We start from the raw sequence: 16046 nt of genomic DNA on the forward strand, positions 1-16046 counted from the left end.
TCTCCGGCCTCTCTCTCTCTCTCCTCGCGATACACACTCTCTCTCTCTCTCCGTGATCTCTCTCTCTCTTCGATCCTCGGTCGTCCGGCGTCGGATTTCAGCAATCTGACCGGTGTTGGACTCGTCTCCACGCTGCCGACCTCCTTGTGGGGTGCGATCAGCCAACCAAGCTGCGATGACGACGCAGCAATGCGGTTTCTAAACGAAACTCTCCGGCGGCAACTCGACTTTTTCGGCGAGTTCGAGGGCGGTGACCACTTGGATCTTCTTCCCCAGTCCACGACTAGTTCTGCCGTGCCACTCCCTTGCTCTGACAACCCCTGACGACGGCAGATCGTGGCTGAGATGGCCGGCGGCTTCCACCACCGATTTCGGCGTTTCCGGCGATAATTGGCCGTCGATCCAGTTAAGAGAATTGATCCTTGAGGTTCGTGCCGCCGCTGCCACCATCAGGACCACCACAGGTCCCACAGCGTTTGGCAGTGTCGATGACTTGAATTGTTGGTTTGGCCTCTGGCCAGTCATCTGAAGCTCTTGGGTGAGTTTCTGTGTGATTTGTTTGCTGTTCTAAGTCGGGCAGCCACTGTGTGTGGTGGTGATCGCCCGTTTCGGTCGCTTAGTGGCCGTTTGTGTTTTTGAATTGTGTTTTAAGTTGGTTGTCTGGTGTTAATAGGTACACAGGCTCGGGAAATCTTATTCTCGATGCCGTTATGCTGCCGAATTTGATATCTGAGCAATGGCACCGTCAAAGGGCATTTCGGTCATTTCAAGTGGTTGCATAGTGAGTAAAGCTTATATGGTTATTTTTGAGTACTGTTAATGATTTGTCTGTTTTGTGTGTTTGTTGTTATATGTTAGAGAAGGCTAAGTGTAGGAATTGGATCATGAGAGTGAATTGACGAGGATTTGAGGCTAAATAATTAATTGGGAATTATAGAGTTGCTTTGAGGATAATCGCTGAATTAGAGAAGGAATGTCTATTTTCGAGGATCAATGAATGATGATTAGGCAATTATTTTACAGTATCAAGTTACTTATTGAGAAAATATTGGTATGATTGAAGTGGTAAACAAGTAAGGGGTCGTGAGCAGGAATCAATTTTCGAAAGGGATTCGACATAGCTCGGAGTAAATTGAGAGTAAACTTTGAGTGATAATTAAGTGGCTGAAAATCTTATAACTGATTTCTCATGTCGAATGGTTTTGTGGGTGGAGAGTAAATGTTTAAATTAGATTTTAATAATTATACTTTGGAAGCTATAACGTTAGATATGGGTGTAGCTTCTTGTTTATTAAATTAAGTGGTGATTTGAACCTATGATTTAGGTATAAATCTTCTCACAAGCATGTGTTGATGATGTTGCGTACATGGTGATGAATTTGAATTTGCAAGAGGCATTATATTGTGAAACAAGGATAGTTATGAGATAGTTTTGAGAATGTTGTGATTGAGGTTGTGCGAGAATACCTGCCTGCCCGTGCATCGATTCGCTCTGCACGGGAAGTGGTGAGCCTAATTACCTTCCTGCTCGTGCACTGATTCGCTCTGTACGAGAAGTGGCGAGCATCCTGCCTGCTCGTGCATTGATTCGCTCTGCACGAGAAGTGGCGAGCATCTTTCCTGCTCGTGCATTGATTCGCTCTGCACAATAAGTGGCGAATATCCTGTCTGCTCGTGCATCGATTCGCTCTGCACGAGAATTGTCGAGCATTCCTGCCTGCCCGTGCATCGATTCGCTCTGCACGGGAAGTGGCGAGCATACCTGCCTGCCCGTGCATCGATTCGCTCTGAATGAGAAGTATGTGGCGAGCTTATCTGCCTGCTCGTGCCTATGCACATGATGTGGCGAGCTTACTTACCTCAATATATGACCAGCAGTTCTCCGGGTACTAGAGTGGCGTGAGATTTCAGTTGTGGAGTATTTTGAGAGTATTAATTGTTCTTCAGAGGTCGATTTACAGTTTTGAGATGATTTAAAAATGGATTTGAGAAAAGGTTTTAAAACTGGGGGATTTCAAAGAGCGATGTGAGTGAAATTAGATAGTTTGATTGTTTGCTTTGTTTGTTTGTATTACATTTGTTTGTTAGGATTTGGTTTGACTAGGATTTGGTAAGACTAGCCTTGAATTTTGAGAATGGGAATGTTGATGATTTGCCATGAGATTATGGAATATGATGTGTGGATTGGATTATCGTGAATCAGAGGGAGATATGGTATAGGCACATAAATTATGTTTGAGGTTATTATTTAAGTTGGGGATGATTGAGGTTGAGCTTATTAGTTGACGATTAGATAATTGATTTTCCGGAATGATTATTATTATCAGTGAGATTTTATGTGAATTGAGAAATTTTGATTTATCTTGATGCTTGGATGATTGGTGATGAAATAATTATGTGATTGAGTAAATATTGGATTTTATTGTGGATTATTTTTTAGTGTGAAAATTGAAGAATTATTGAGGATAATTGTTTAAGCTATTTCACTCATACGAACTCTAGTGAGCTTACCGGGTTGTTTGTTTGAATGACCCGGTGTACCATGAATATGGTGCAGTGTGGTTGATGTTTTATAGGTTAAGCATGCTGAGGAAGCAGTGAGACTCAGAGAGATTTAATTAATTGTTTTTACAAATGGTTTTGTTTAAATGTTTTTGGTAAAATTGTATTTACTTATGTTGTTGTACGTGCATGTCTCAAAGGAAAGAGAAAACAAATTTAAAAGGTTTGATGTTTAGTGTTTTTATGGGTCCAAGGTTCGGGGCATTACATGACATTTGTAAGTAGAGTTTGGTTCCTATGAATGATTGAATTGTAAAAGCTCATAGATTAAACAAATGACACTTAGTTTGTCGACTTTATGCTAGATATTAATTCTCCGTCCAAAATGCAGACTTAAAACCTAATTTGCAGCTTTCACAAACCTCATTTTACACCCTAGGTGGGTATGAGATGAACCCCATTAGTAAATGAGGTCAAAAAAGGGACAAGAAATAAAATGGGTTTGGGTGAGGTTTTTTTTTTTTTTTTTTTTTTTTTTTTTTTTTTTTTTTTTTCTTAAGGGTTATTGGTAGGGATGGCAAAAATCCCCGCGGGGACCCGATCCGATTAAAACCCTAATGGGGGAAATAAATGGGGCCGGGTTCGGGTTTGGGGATTTAGGCGGGGCCCCGTGTCGGGGGTGGGGCGGGGATGGTTTTAGGTCCCCCGACCCCGAACCCGCCCCGTTTACACTAAATATATATATAACCAAAATTTAAACGTTGAAAGTGCTATGCTGGGAATCGAACTTGGCACCTCAAACTCCCTCCCTCAGCTCCTTACCATCAGACCACCAACTTCTTATGAGTACACTATCCCAATTTATATATTTATACACAATTTAGATAATAAAACCCTAAACCCTAAACCCTAAACCCTATACCCTATACCCTATACCCTATACCCTAAACCCTAAACCCTAAACCCTATACCCTATACCCTATACCCTAAACCCTATACCCTATACCCTAACCCCAAACCCTAACCCCAAACCCTAAACCCTATACCCTAACCCCAAACCCTAAACCCTAAACCCTAAACCCAATTTATATATTTATACACAATTTAGATAATAAAACCCTAAACCCTATATATACCCTAACCCTATACCCTATACCCTATACCCTAAACCCTATACCCTATACCCTAACCCCAAACCCTAAACCCTAAACCCTAAACCCTATACCCTAAACCCTATACCCTAACCCTAAACCCTATACCCTAAACGCTAAATTCTATTAATTACTCTATACACTAAATTTATATATAGTAGTATGTATGGTATATGGTATATGGTATATAGTATACTAGTATAGAATATAGGGTATAGGGTATAGGGTATAGGGTATAGGGTATATGGTATAAAGTATAGGGTATAAGGTTTAGAGGGTTTAGGATATTTTTAATTAGTTTTTATATGAAATTTATTATATAAATTATAAGGATATATATCTAATTATCTATTAAATTAGTATCAAACTTATTTGTATTAAAGTTATAACCAATTTGGGTTTAGGGTTTATTAGTTTAAATTAGTTTATTAGTATGTTTACATGTTTATAAAGTTACAAATATGTTTATATAGTATCAATATATGTTTATATATATATTAAAAAAAGCATGTAATTATAGTATATATTTATTAGTATATATTTGTTTCCTTAGTTTATGTATTATTTTTTATTAGTTAAAACTTAAAAGAACCAAACCCTAAATCACAAATCACAATTTTTCCTTCGTTCATAACTTCATACCATGCCGCCTCTCTCTCTCTTCTCCCTCTTCTCAGCTCTCCCTCACTGCGATCTCTCTCTTCTTCTTCTCACTCTCCTCTCTCTCTCTTCTCCCTCTTCTCAGCTCTCCCTCACTGCGATCTCTCACTCTTCTCCCTCTCTCTGCCATCTCCTTCAACGACGGCGATGAGGAGAAGCAGCTGTGCAATAGAGCCATATTCAGCGGCGAGCAACTCGGCATCGGGGTCCACTCCAGCCTCTATCTCGCCGCCCTCTCGCCCACTCTCTTTCAGCGGCGAGCAACTCGGCATCGCCGCCCTCTCGCCCTTCTATTTCGCCCCTCTGTCTCGCCGCCCTCTCGCGGTCTCGCCCACTCTTAATTTTTTTTTTTTTTGAACTTGAGAATATTTGGTGATTGAGAAATGTTGTGTGTTCAGTAGATCTACTGTGATTTTTCTTTAGTTCTTTTTTATCCGTTTGGTTGCTGGGAAAATTGAGGAAAGTAGCTAGAAAGGGAGAGAATTGAATTGTGATTGGGTTAGTTAGAAAAACTTAGAATTCAACATAGGCCGGGGATTCGGGGCGGGTTCGGGGAAGACACTCCCCGGCGGGGTCGGGGGCGGGGAATCCCCGTTTAAGCACCCGGGGATATGGGGCGGATTCGGGGATTAAAAACATTTCGGGGGCGGGGGATGGGGGTGGCACCCCCGGCCCCGACCCGCCCCGTTGCCATCCCTAGTTATTGGGTAATAAAATGGGTATGAGTGAGATTTTAAGTTAATAAAAACACGTGTCATTAGATTAATCTAAGGGCTCTTATAAAACAGTCCCTCCTCATAGGAGCCGTTTATGCTTGTAAGTATATGTTTGAAGATATTATTTTCCTTTTCTTTGATCATTTAAATTTGATAAAAAATAAAAAATCGTTTAAATTTGGAGCAAAAAATGGCGGCCTCCTGAGGATAGTGAGTTTAAGTTTAACACTGATTGTGCTTTCTTGCTTGCGATTGGCCGGAGCTAGTGGTGATGGTGCTGTTATTCGAAACAATAGGGGAGAAGTTGAGGTAGCAATTTCCCTTAATGGCATTTCTATTCCTCAGCATGCCAAGGGTCAGCATTAATATATTTTCTTCTACTGTAGGTCATCTTGACATGGATCACCCATAAGATCGAATCCATGAGAACCCAAAGAAGAGGTCTTACGTATATTTTCTTCTACAAAGGGAGTGCTGATGTACTGCTGAAGCCTTATGGGCCTTTCTAATTCAGTCATTTGATTATGTATTTACTCTATCTCCAATACTGATCACATTATATGCGTACGTTCAAACTTAATTATCAATTATGATATTATTTATTTGGAATTACCTTCATTTATACTATGTAAAACAATGGTATTAATTTGATCCACAATTCTTAATAACACGGCTTAGAAATTAATGAGACAAAAATATCATTAATTAAATTGTTACTAAAATGTTTGATTAGTGCACAAGGGAACTATGCATTAAATTTTGGTATAGATTACAATATCATTCTTTTGACGGTTAAAAATTCTGGTGCAGATATTCAAAGTTTGCAAGTTGATCTGCACCATGAGTTAATAGCTAGAATCAAATTCCCATAGCTAGCTAGACCTAGCTACCTAGTATTTCATCAAAACGAAAACCTATGCAGCAACGTTTGCAATTTCATAGGTTCTTAAAGTTTGCTTTTGTCTATTCAAATAAGAATCGGGATCACATGCTTGATAACTTTTGCATATATATAGTTCATCACTATGATTTATATACTTGTCCATTTATATATATACTTTAAACTAGTATACTAGCTTTGGAATAAAATATCGTGTTTGATTCGTTAAATGCTTCACTAGTTCATGATTACTGTTGTACTTAATTAATATATTCTTTAATCCTAATCGAGGACCCATGAGAATCTATCGAGAAAAAAGGAGAAAAAAGGAAAAAGAAAAGAAAAAGAAAAATAGATGAAAGACAAGGAAACAAAGAATATTCTTGAGGATGAGCAGCCTAAGACTACACTAATTAACCTATTATTACGGTGGCAATAATTTAAAGAGAAATTATATTCATACGCTCCAATTTGCTAACTATACCCCTTTTTTGTGATGTTTAAAATGTAATTTTACCCTTGGAACAATTTTTAAAAAATAGAAAAGGAAAAAATATATAAACATGCATTAAATCTTGAATTAATTACCCTAAACTACCTTTTACTTATTGTTTTTACTCTCTAGTGCACCAATTAATTTTATTTAATAATAAGGTAAGATGCATCTAGCTATTTTTTGTCTTTCTCTTTCTTCTCTCTTCACTTTCATCTTCTCTCTTTCTCTCCCACTGTCTCTCTTCTCTTTCCTCTTCATCATCTTCTTGTTCTTCTTCTTCGCAGAGCAAACACCTTCGGGACGAACACCACCACCACGAGCAACACTGTTGTCAATGGCCTTGAAAATCTCAGCGCCGACCAAGAAGCAATGGATCTGCTCCGAGCTTGATCGAAGCCTTTTAGATCTACTCCGACCACTCCGGCTTCTCCTCGATTGGGCATGGTCACAACTCGTGGTAGACTCCTACTTTGATTTTTTATTAGTAGTAGGTTCTTGATTTTTTTTGTTTAGTTCAGTTTCTGAAACTGCAAGTAAACTGAAACTGCAGAAACTGTAGTTTCTGGAACTACAAGTGAACTGAAACTACAAAACCTGTAATTTCTGGAACTGAACTAAAACTACAGCTTCTTTATCAGTAGTCGGTTGTTGATTTTTTTTTGTTTAGTTCAGTTTCTGAAACTGCAAGTGAACTGAAACTGCAGAAACTGTAATTTCTAGAACTGCAAATGAACTGAAACTGCAGTTTATTGGAGTTGCAGTTTATCGATGATGCGTTGATGCTGGTATTTTGGAAGATGTCTGCATGTTTTGTTTTTGTTATGACTTTTTTCGAATGGTATTTTGGGATCTAGTGGTGGTGGTGTGGTGTCTGCATGATATTTTAGGATCTAGTGGTGGTGTGGTGTCCGCAAATGAAGAATGAGTTTGTGATAGTTGGTTCGCAAAGGAAGAATGAGACTTTAGGTGGTTTTGGTTAATAAAATTAGATGTCAGTACCTATATATTAATGGACTCTTAAATCTTTGGCATCCCTCGCTGGCTTTGATGGCAGTCGACCTTCCCTTGTGGCCTTGCCAGCCCTCCCTAACTCTTCCTCCCTCCCCCTACAGCTACAATAAAGGCAAAATCGATTTTTCCTTACCATGCTTGATAAAGAGCCTTCTCTTTAATAGTATACATATAAATAAATAAATATTATATATTGTCACATCACATGCATGGCCTACAATGATAAAATGATTCACAAATTTTAATTTCATTTCGCTCCACTTTTAGATTGAGTGTTCGAACATTTTTGTAATAGTTTATTTTTAAATTTTTAAGGTTTTTTTTTTTTTTACTAAAAAAATTGTGTTTTAGTTTCTTACAATGATATAATAACATTCTATAAGTAATATATAATAAAAAATCATATAAATAACGTAATTATCTAATATAACTAATCAACAATTAGAATGAGTTTTCAAATAGTACTTTCCTTAAAAGTCGCTCAATAAAAATTAGAGTCCATTAATAAACAGGTACTAACAACTTTTTTTCTTAATCAAACACACCCAAAGCTCCATTATTTCTTTGCGGGCCATATTCTATAAAAATCTAACAGCTCATTCTTCTTTTGCGAGCCACATGCTACAAACTTGCTAGATCCCTGCGCAACCTTGTTTCTCCTGCATCTACACTTAATCTGCAGTTTCACATGCATCTACACATAATCTGCAGTTTCACCTGCATCTACACATGATCTGCAGTTGCAACTTCAATAAACTGCAGTTTCAGTTCATTTACAGCGTTCCAGAAATTGCAGTTTCAGAACTGAGCTTTAAAAAAAAAAAACTATAGTTTCAAAAACTGCAGTTAGTAACTGCAACTGCAAGCTTGCAACTCTAATAAACTGTAATTTCTGAAATAGCAGTTAGTAGCGTTCCAGAAATTGCAGTTTCAGAACTAAGCTTAAAAAAAAAAACTGCAATTTCAGAAACTGCAGTTAGTAACTACAACTGCAAGTCTGCAATAAACTGCAGTTTCACTTGCAATTAGTAACTGCAACTGCAAGCTTGCAACTCTAATAAACTGCAGTTTCAGAAACTGCAGTTAGTAACTGCAACTTTAATAAACTGCAGTTTCAGTCGACATACAACGTTCCAGATATTGAGCGTAAAAAAAAAAAAAATCAAGAACTTTCTACTGATAAGAAATCAAAGTAGAAGTCTCCCACAAGCTGTGATCATGCCCAATCGAGGAGAAGCAGGAGTGGTCATAGCACATCCAAAAGGCTTCGATCGAGCTCGGAGCAGATCCATTGCTTCTTGGTCAGCGTTGAGATTTTCAAGGCCGTTGATAGCAGCGCTACTCGTGGTGGTGGTGTTCGTCCTAGAGGTGCTTGCTCTGCGAAGAAGAAGAACAAGAATATGGTGAAGAGGAAAGAGAAGAGAGACATAGCGAGGGGAGAGATAGAGAAGAAAGAGTAAGACAAAAAGAAAATAAAATGACAATTGATCAGATTTCAAAATAAGTTACCTAAGCTACAACTTACCTTGTTGTTAAATAAAATTAATTGGTGTATTGGAGAGTAAAAATAATAAGTAAAAGGTAGCTTAGGATAATTAATTCTAAAAATTAAGGTCTGTTAACTAACAGATACTGACAAGAGCTCAACGACTAGTCTTCCTTTGCGCCACTTTATGACGAAAACAAACACTGGATAAATCGAAAATACCAGTTGTGAGGACACAGCTGTAACAAGCCAAAAAAGAAATAAAAATACAAGGCCCAACATATTATAAACAAGGTCCATTAATAAACATGTATTGACAACATTACAAAATTCTGCAACTCTTATAGCAAGGAATACACAAACAATTTGAGATCTTTACACTTTCATCTAAAATGTTACTATTCCTAAACCAAGAATCATCTATTTCAAGTTTTTTCTTTGGTTTCTTTTTTGATGTTCTTCTCTGCAACATAATATTACTGCGACTACAGTTCCAGAAAACACCAATATCGAATTCTATAGTTTGGAAATCATAATAAAAAATAAAAAACTATACTTGTTACTCCAACTAAAAGATCAACCAAAACTCAACATATTTCAAGGAAAAACCTAATATAATAGGCTAATCATGCAAGCAAACAATAATAGATGCAAACCCGAGACAAATTAAGCTTAATGAAGTTAAATGTATCAAATATAAACCTTCTCCAGCACAAAGAGACAAAAAAAATACTCGGCCAATAAAGCCAAGTATGTTAAACAAGTATCTAAATAATCGTTCTTCACAACTAAAATTGCATGTGAAACTGCACGTGCATATTAAACTCAAATGAAAATAATAGCAATATAAAGGCAACAACAAGCCAAGCATAACACTATCTTCACCTTATGAGCATCGAGCAAACTTCAACACTTTCATTCCTATAACCTAAGCAAAAGAGAGCAAATGAATCAATTTTTGAACATGAAAAGTAACTAAAAGTGAACCAAAATAACTTATTAAGCATGTATAATACAACTGCAACTACATAACCATTCTTATAACCTAAACAAAAACAGAGCAAATCAATCCATCAATTTCTAAACAACAAAAGCAACTAAAAGTGAATAAAAGTAAGCTATTAAACATGTATACCACTACTATAACTACATAATACTGTAATTCGTACAAATGGAAAGAAAAACATGAATAATATTTACTAAATTCAAAAAGTACTCAAAACAGTACATCATACCTAAACAACAAGAATGAAAATTAAATCAAATGCACAAAATACTCAACAAAAATTCAAATCCAAAACTACATCAAAACAGAAAATCAATATGCAAATGAATTAGATGATATTACAAGTTAAAAACAATAAGTTCAATAACTAGTATGCAGCCTAGCTGCCTAGGGTAATTAATTCTAAAATTAATATGTATCCACTCGTACTTAAAATGAACTACAGTTTTTTCAGAGGGCTGACATGGTTTATTCATGGTCTCTTTCTCATTGGGCCTTTTATATTATATTGACCGTATAATTTCAAACTGATCTCAATATTTATTTTCATGAGAAATTTAAAGTTTTTTTGATCAGAAAGCAATTTGAAGTAGTTTATATATAAATTAATGAAACGGGTTGATTTCACATTAAATATCCATCATCCAAGTTGGATAGGTTAGATTCAATTTCAAACTTAATTTTCCTTCTCTTTTAACCTGAAGTGCGCATGTAATCATGCTTCTCGATCACCTCTCAGTGGTAGCCCGTTTTTCTTGCTCCCCATTTGTGGGTGCTTTTGAGTCCACTAGTTCTGATATATACCAATTCAGACTTAGCTTGCTGGCAATCACCACCATAACCTCCCCGTGACTGTCTTTAAGTTCTACACACGGAAGTATTATATATTAGTTACATATTGGTCTTGTCATTGTCTTGAATTTGCAGTAGCCTATATAGACAGAGAGAGGAGACAAATGAAAAGCTATATACACTTTAAACGGTTCATGTCATGGTCTTGGATATAATATATCCTTCCAAAATTGAGGTCTCCATCTTCTAAATTCTTGAAATCTTATACATATTCTTGCAATTTCAAGTGGAGAAATGTCTAGCTACCTTATTTAATCTATCTAGTTCTCATTCTACAGTGTAGTTTTATGAACATAACCATTCATTTTTTTAATCATTATTTAAGATCCTTTGTGCTAAAAAAAAAAATCAAATTAAAAACAATTTGATTATATAGCTCTTATAAAATAAACAAAAGGTTTTAGTAACAGTTAGATTCACCGTCTGTTTATTTAATAATAGTTATATAACTAAAAAATTTCATATTTTCTTGATTTTTTTATATGTAATCTTTAAAAATTGATCCAAAAAATGAACAATTTTGTAAAATGAAAATAATAAAAGAAAAAGTCAGAAAGAAAAGATTGATGGGTAAAGGTAGCTAATGGATTCATCCAAATCCATAACGATAGAATATTTCATTTCCACCTCACTACAGTTTGTGTTTGTGGTGAACCCTGTTTCTTGGTCCAACCTAGACACTATATATTATTGCTGGTGGATCCCTAATACCCCTATATACGGATGAAGGATCGATGCCAAGCATTCTAAAACAAACAGCAAAAATCTTCCCCTGGAGTCTGGAGAGGAAGATCAGGTCCACATGCAAATCACAGAAGCACACACGACATGTCATTATTGTACTGATATCACCATCCATGCATGTCGTCCACCTGAAACATGAAGTGACTACACGCACAATCTCCAAATTTAGTGACTACACAATAATGGTGACTCCTAAATTCCTAATCAGTCACTGTGCTGCTCATAATCTTCAAACCGTTATTACCAACTAACCCATGTTGTCTATCTCTCCCTGAGCCTTATCCATAAATTATTAATCGAGTAAATCTATCTTTACCAAAAGAAATAAAGAAATTATGTCAACAAAAAAAAAAAATATTATGGAGTTGGGTTATGCATAGCCTTCCTGATCAGCCAAAGTTAGACAAAAAGGAAATGATAAAAAGATCCATTTTGGAGGCCTCTATAATAAATAACTCATTAAAGTATTAATGTTGAAATGTCTATTCAAAATCTTTTAAATATGCGATATAAACATTTACCCGTTTGGTAACGTTTTACAAACAATTTTCTAAAAACTGTATTGTAAAATGAAAATGACAAATTAAATTTTGTATTCTCAAAATATGAGAAGGTGTCTGGTAGCGTAATTGAAAAACAATTATATAAAACAAAAATAATAAAAACACATTTGATATTAACTAATTATTACAACTAAATAATTATATTCACAAAAGATATTAATTATAAATTATTATTAACCAATTTCATAAAATATATAATTAAAAAAGAGAGACGTTTCATAAAACCCAACCCACCTCGGCCGGTGCGACTACCTTGAAGGTGGAAGAGTTGTTGGTGACTGTATTATTAATGGAGACAAGATTGTAATTAGCACCTATGATCTAATTGAACAGATGTATTTTCTCTATATAAGGATTGTTAAGGCTCGTGAGCTTCCTGTCATGAATGTTACGAGGAGTCTTGATCCGTTTATTGAAGCGAGAATTGGAAACTATAGAGAGATTACAAAGTATATATTTTGAGAAATGGGTAAAGAGAGAGAAAAAAAAATAGAGGAATAGAGGAGAGATGAAGAGAGATGGGTGAGGTGAGCAGCGGCGGAGGGTAGGGCTGCTGCCGGAGGTGAGTTTGGCTAGGTGGGGAGGAGGTGCAGATCACATGTTTTTCCATTTTTTCATTTTTTTTTTTCAGTTGTAAATTTTTTTTTATTTGTATCTGTGTTCTTTATGTTTTCTAAATTCACTGAAAACGTCATTTAGTCGTTTTCTAAATTTACATTGTAAACTAAAAATTCTATTTTGTGTTTTTCAAAAACTATTTTCTCAATATGGCAACCAAACGCATTTTTGTCATTTTTTGAATTTGTAAAATGAAAAGCAGTTTTGTAAAACGTTACCAAATGCACTACTTTGTGAATTGTTTCAACTAGGTTTTATTAAAACTATTCAAATTTATAAAAAATTAATAATAATAATAAAGGCATGGAGCCGCGTGGCTTATTAAAGTGGGCTAGCTTAATTTTTTTTCTCTTTTTCTAGATGTGGGCTGTTTTTTCCTTAGTAAATTATTCAAAACCCCCTATTTAGCGCTTGATTATTTCAAAACTCTCACCCTTAATAAAACTAATTTAAAACCCTCCTATTAGTCACTTAAAATTTCTCAAAAACTCCCTGGTCAACTAACACCCATCTAAGTTTGACCCCGTTTTATTTTAATTTTCGGATTATAGCCCTAGGGTCACTTTCATTTCTCTCTCTCTCTCTCTCTCTCTCTCTCTCTCTCTCTCTCTCTCTCTCTCTCTCTCTCTCTCTCTCTCTCTCTCTCTCTCCGCGCGGCTGTCATCTGCGCGTGCTCCGTCGTCCGGCGATGGTCGCCGGCGAGACCGGTCTTGATCTTCTCATCTCTCCTCCCTCTTCCTCCCCCTGCCCTCCACGTGCCGTGAAACCAAACGTCGATGCTGGATCGGGTCTAGGCAGACCTGAGTTCCCTCACCGGCAATCCGCCGATTTCGGCAAGGATGAGTGCGCTAGTGCCATCAGAACTCCAACCCAACCCGTACGTAATGCAGCCTCCGATGCCGTACGTTGAGCATCTGACGGCAGTGACGATACACAATTGTTTGATGCCACTGTTTATGGCAGGTACATACAAAGCTTCAAGCTTTTACTTTTTGCAAATTTAGTTGCATTGGGTACAATCATCATCTGCCACATTCCTTAATTTGCTGGATTTGCAAGTTATGTAATTTGGATTACTAGTAACTGCGATGGGTTTGGGTTTTGAGCAAGTATGAAATGAATTGATTTGGTGTATCTGTGGGTTTGTTGAAGCTTGAGAAACAATTTTAATGGGAATCAAAGTTTTATTGAAAAGTACATGAGGTCATTCCCATTATGAAGTGATTGTCATTATAGCTGATCAAGTTTTATTGCTCATTAATAATGCAAGATGGAATAGCGAGACTACAGTAGGCTGATGGATAAATGATTTTTGGTTTACTGTTGATAAATTTTGTTGCTTTACCAATTGTCATTGTTTGGAAAAGATTAATATGTGTTAGGTTGTGAGCTAACTATTGTTGTAGCAATATAGGATGATGATGTGAGGAATTTAGGCTGTATATGGTTTTGGTGGAAATGAGATATAAGAAAATGTTTTTTCATATGTGCCACTTGATCTTTGAGCTTGGTATATTCTTTTGGTAGTTACATTCCCCGGTATAATATATTGCCCTTGATTGAGGTGCACAAGGAATGATATTTTATTCATCACAAATCAAACTCAAAGACCATGTTCATGATATTGACATTTGCTTCAGCGTAACTGCATCAAATTATTGTTTCCATATTCTTATCATATTTTCCATCTAGTATGTAGGAATAATATTTTGTTTCTATGTTAAATATTCATTCATTTACATGCATAACTATTGGAGGGCATGCCTTTATGTAATTAAATTTTGTCTCTCTAGCAGAATATTTGATCATCAAATAGAAACACATGGCAGCACTATGAGTTTTAGATTCTTTGTTCCTTTGCCCCTTTTTTTTTTTTTTTTTTAAATCTCTGATTATATGCTTTAATTTATTGAGATTAAATAGTTTCAGTTCGTGAAACAGTTTCAGTTCTTGAAACACGTGGCAACATTGTGAGTTTTAGATAAATTTTGAATAAAATTGTGGTCATGATATATAATGAATCAAATTTGCAGGTGAAAACATATAGGCAGCCACCAGAGGCAGCGGCGGCTGTTGTGTACTCGGCGCGCGTGAAGTGGTCGGAGATTCGAGATCTGGACGGTGACGATGTTGTTTAGGGTTTGAGTTTGAGATAAGAGATCTTGACGACAACGACATAGCATAGGGTTTGAGTTTCAGTGAATTCAATTTCAGTGCATTTAGTGAACTGAATTTGAATTCACTGAAATTGAATTTAATGAATGCACTGAAATTGAATTCAGTTTCAGTACATTCAATGAACTGAATTTGAATTTACTCAAATTTAATTTAATTTCAATAAATTCAGTTTTATGGTTTAAGGTTATTAAATTCAGTATCAGTGATTAAGTTTTTAATGAAACTGAATTGATGTAATTTTTTTTTTGTCAAGTAAAGGTGTAATTATTATTTTTTTTCCGTTGAAAATAACGGTGTAATTATTTTTTTATTTTAGTTAATAATAATGTAAATTTGAATTTTTTTTAGTGCAACTGAATTTCTGAAATACAATTTCACTGATCCACGTCATAGCATGTCACAGCGCACGTCAGCGCGAGCATCAAAACGTGTCAGCGTACGTCATAAGGGTAAAAATGGTATTATAAGTTTTTGGGGGATTTTGGGAGAGTTTCTTGATGGGTGGGGGTTTAGAAAAACTTTTAGGGTGATTAGGGGGTTTAAAATTACAGACTATTTTTTCCTTGGAAGCCATAGTTTGTGCTAAAGCCCTTAAAAACACGGCTTAATTGCATGTTTAGTGGTGTTATTTAGACTAATTGTTAATGTGTTTCTGTTTTTTCAATTTTTTTTAATGTTCTTACAATTTATTAATAGCCATATACAAACCACTCTAAGTGCGAAAATTCACATTTGAGAGATTGTTCGAACACTCATCACCTGAAGTTTTCCATATTAATTATAAGAAAATTTTAGCTATAGTATCTGAACTTTGACCATTGTCCTTGTTCATGATATAAATTTTACTTTGTATCATTATGCTACCTTAACTTTCATTTCGTGTCAAACCGATACTTTTTGTCATTCAAACTTTCCGTCCAAATTGATCACGTGCCACAAACCTAAAATGCAATTTTGAACGGAATGACAAAACTGATATATGGAAAATACAAGTTTGACATGCACGAAATGGAAGTTGAGGTAGCAAAATGACACAAAATAAAATTCATATCCTAAATTGGCACAACGGTCAAAATTTAGGTAATATAACTAAAAATTTTAATAAACTACTCTCAAGTCTTGTTTTTGAAAGATTTTTAACTGGAAACCCAACCAAATAAAAAATTAAGTGCAAGCCCAATCT

This window comes from Dryas octopetala, chromosome 8, assembly GCF_963921425.1.
Source record: "Dryas octopetala chromosome 8, drDryOcto1.1, whole genome shotgun sequence".
NCBI classification, from domain to species: Eukaryota; Viridiplantae; Streptophyta; class Magnoliopsida; order Rosales; family Rosaceae; genus Dryas; species Dryas octopetala.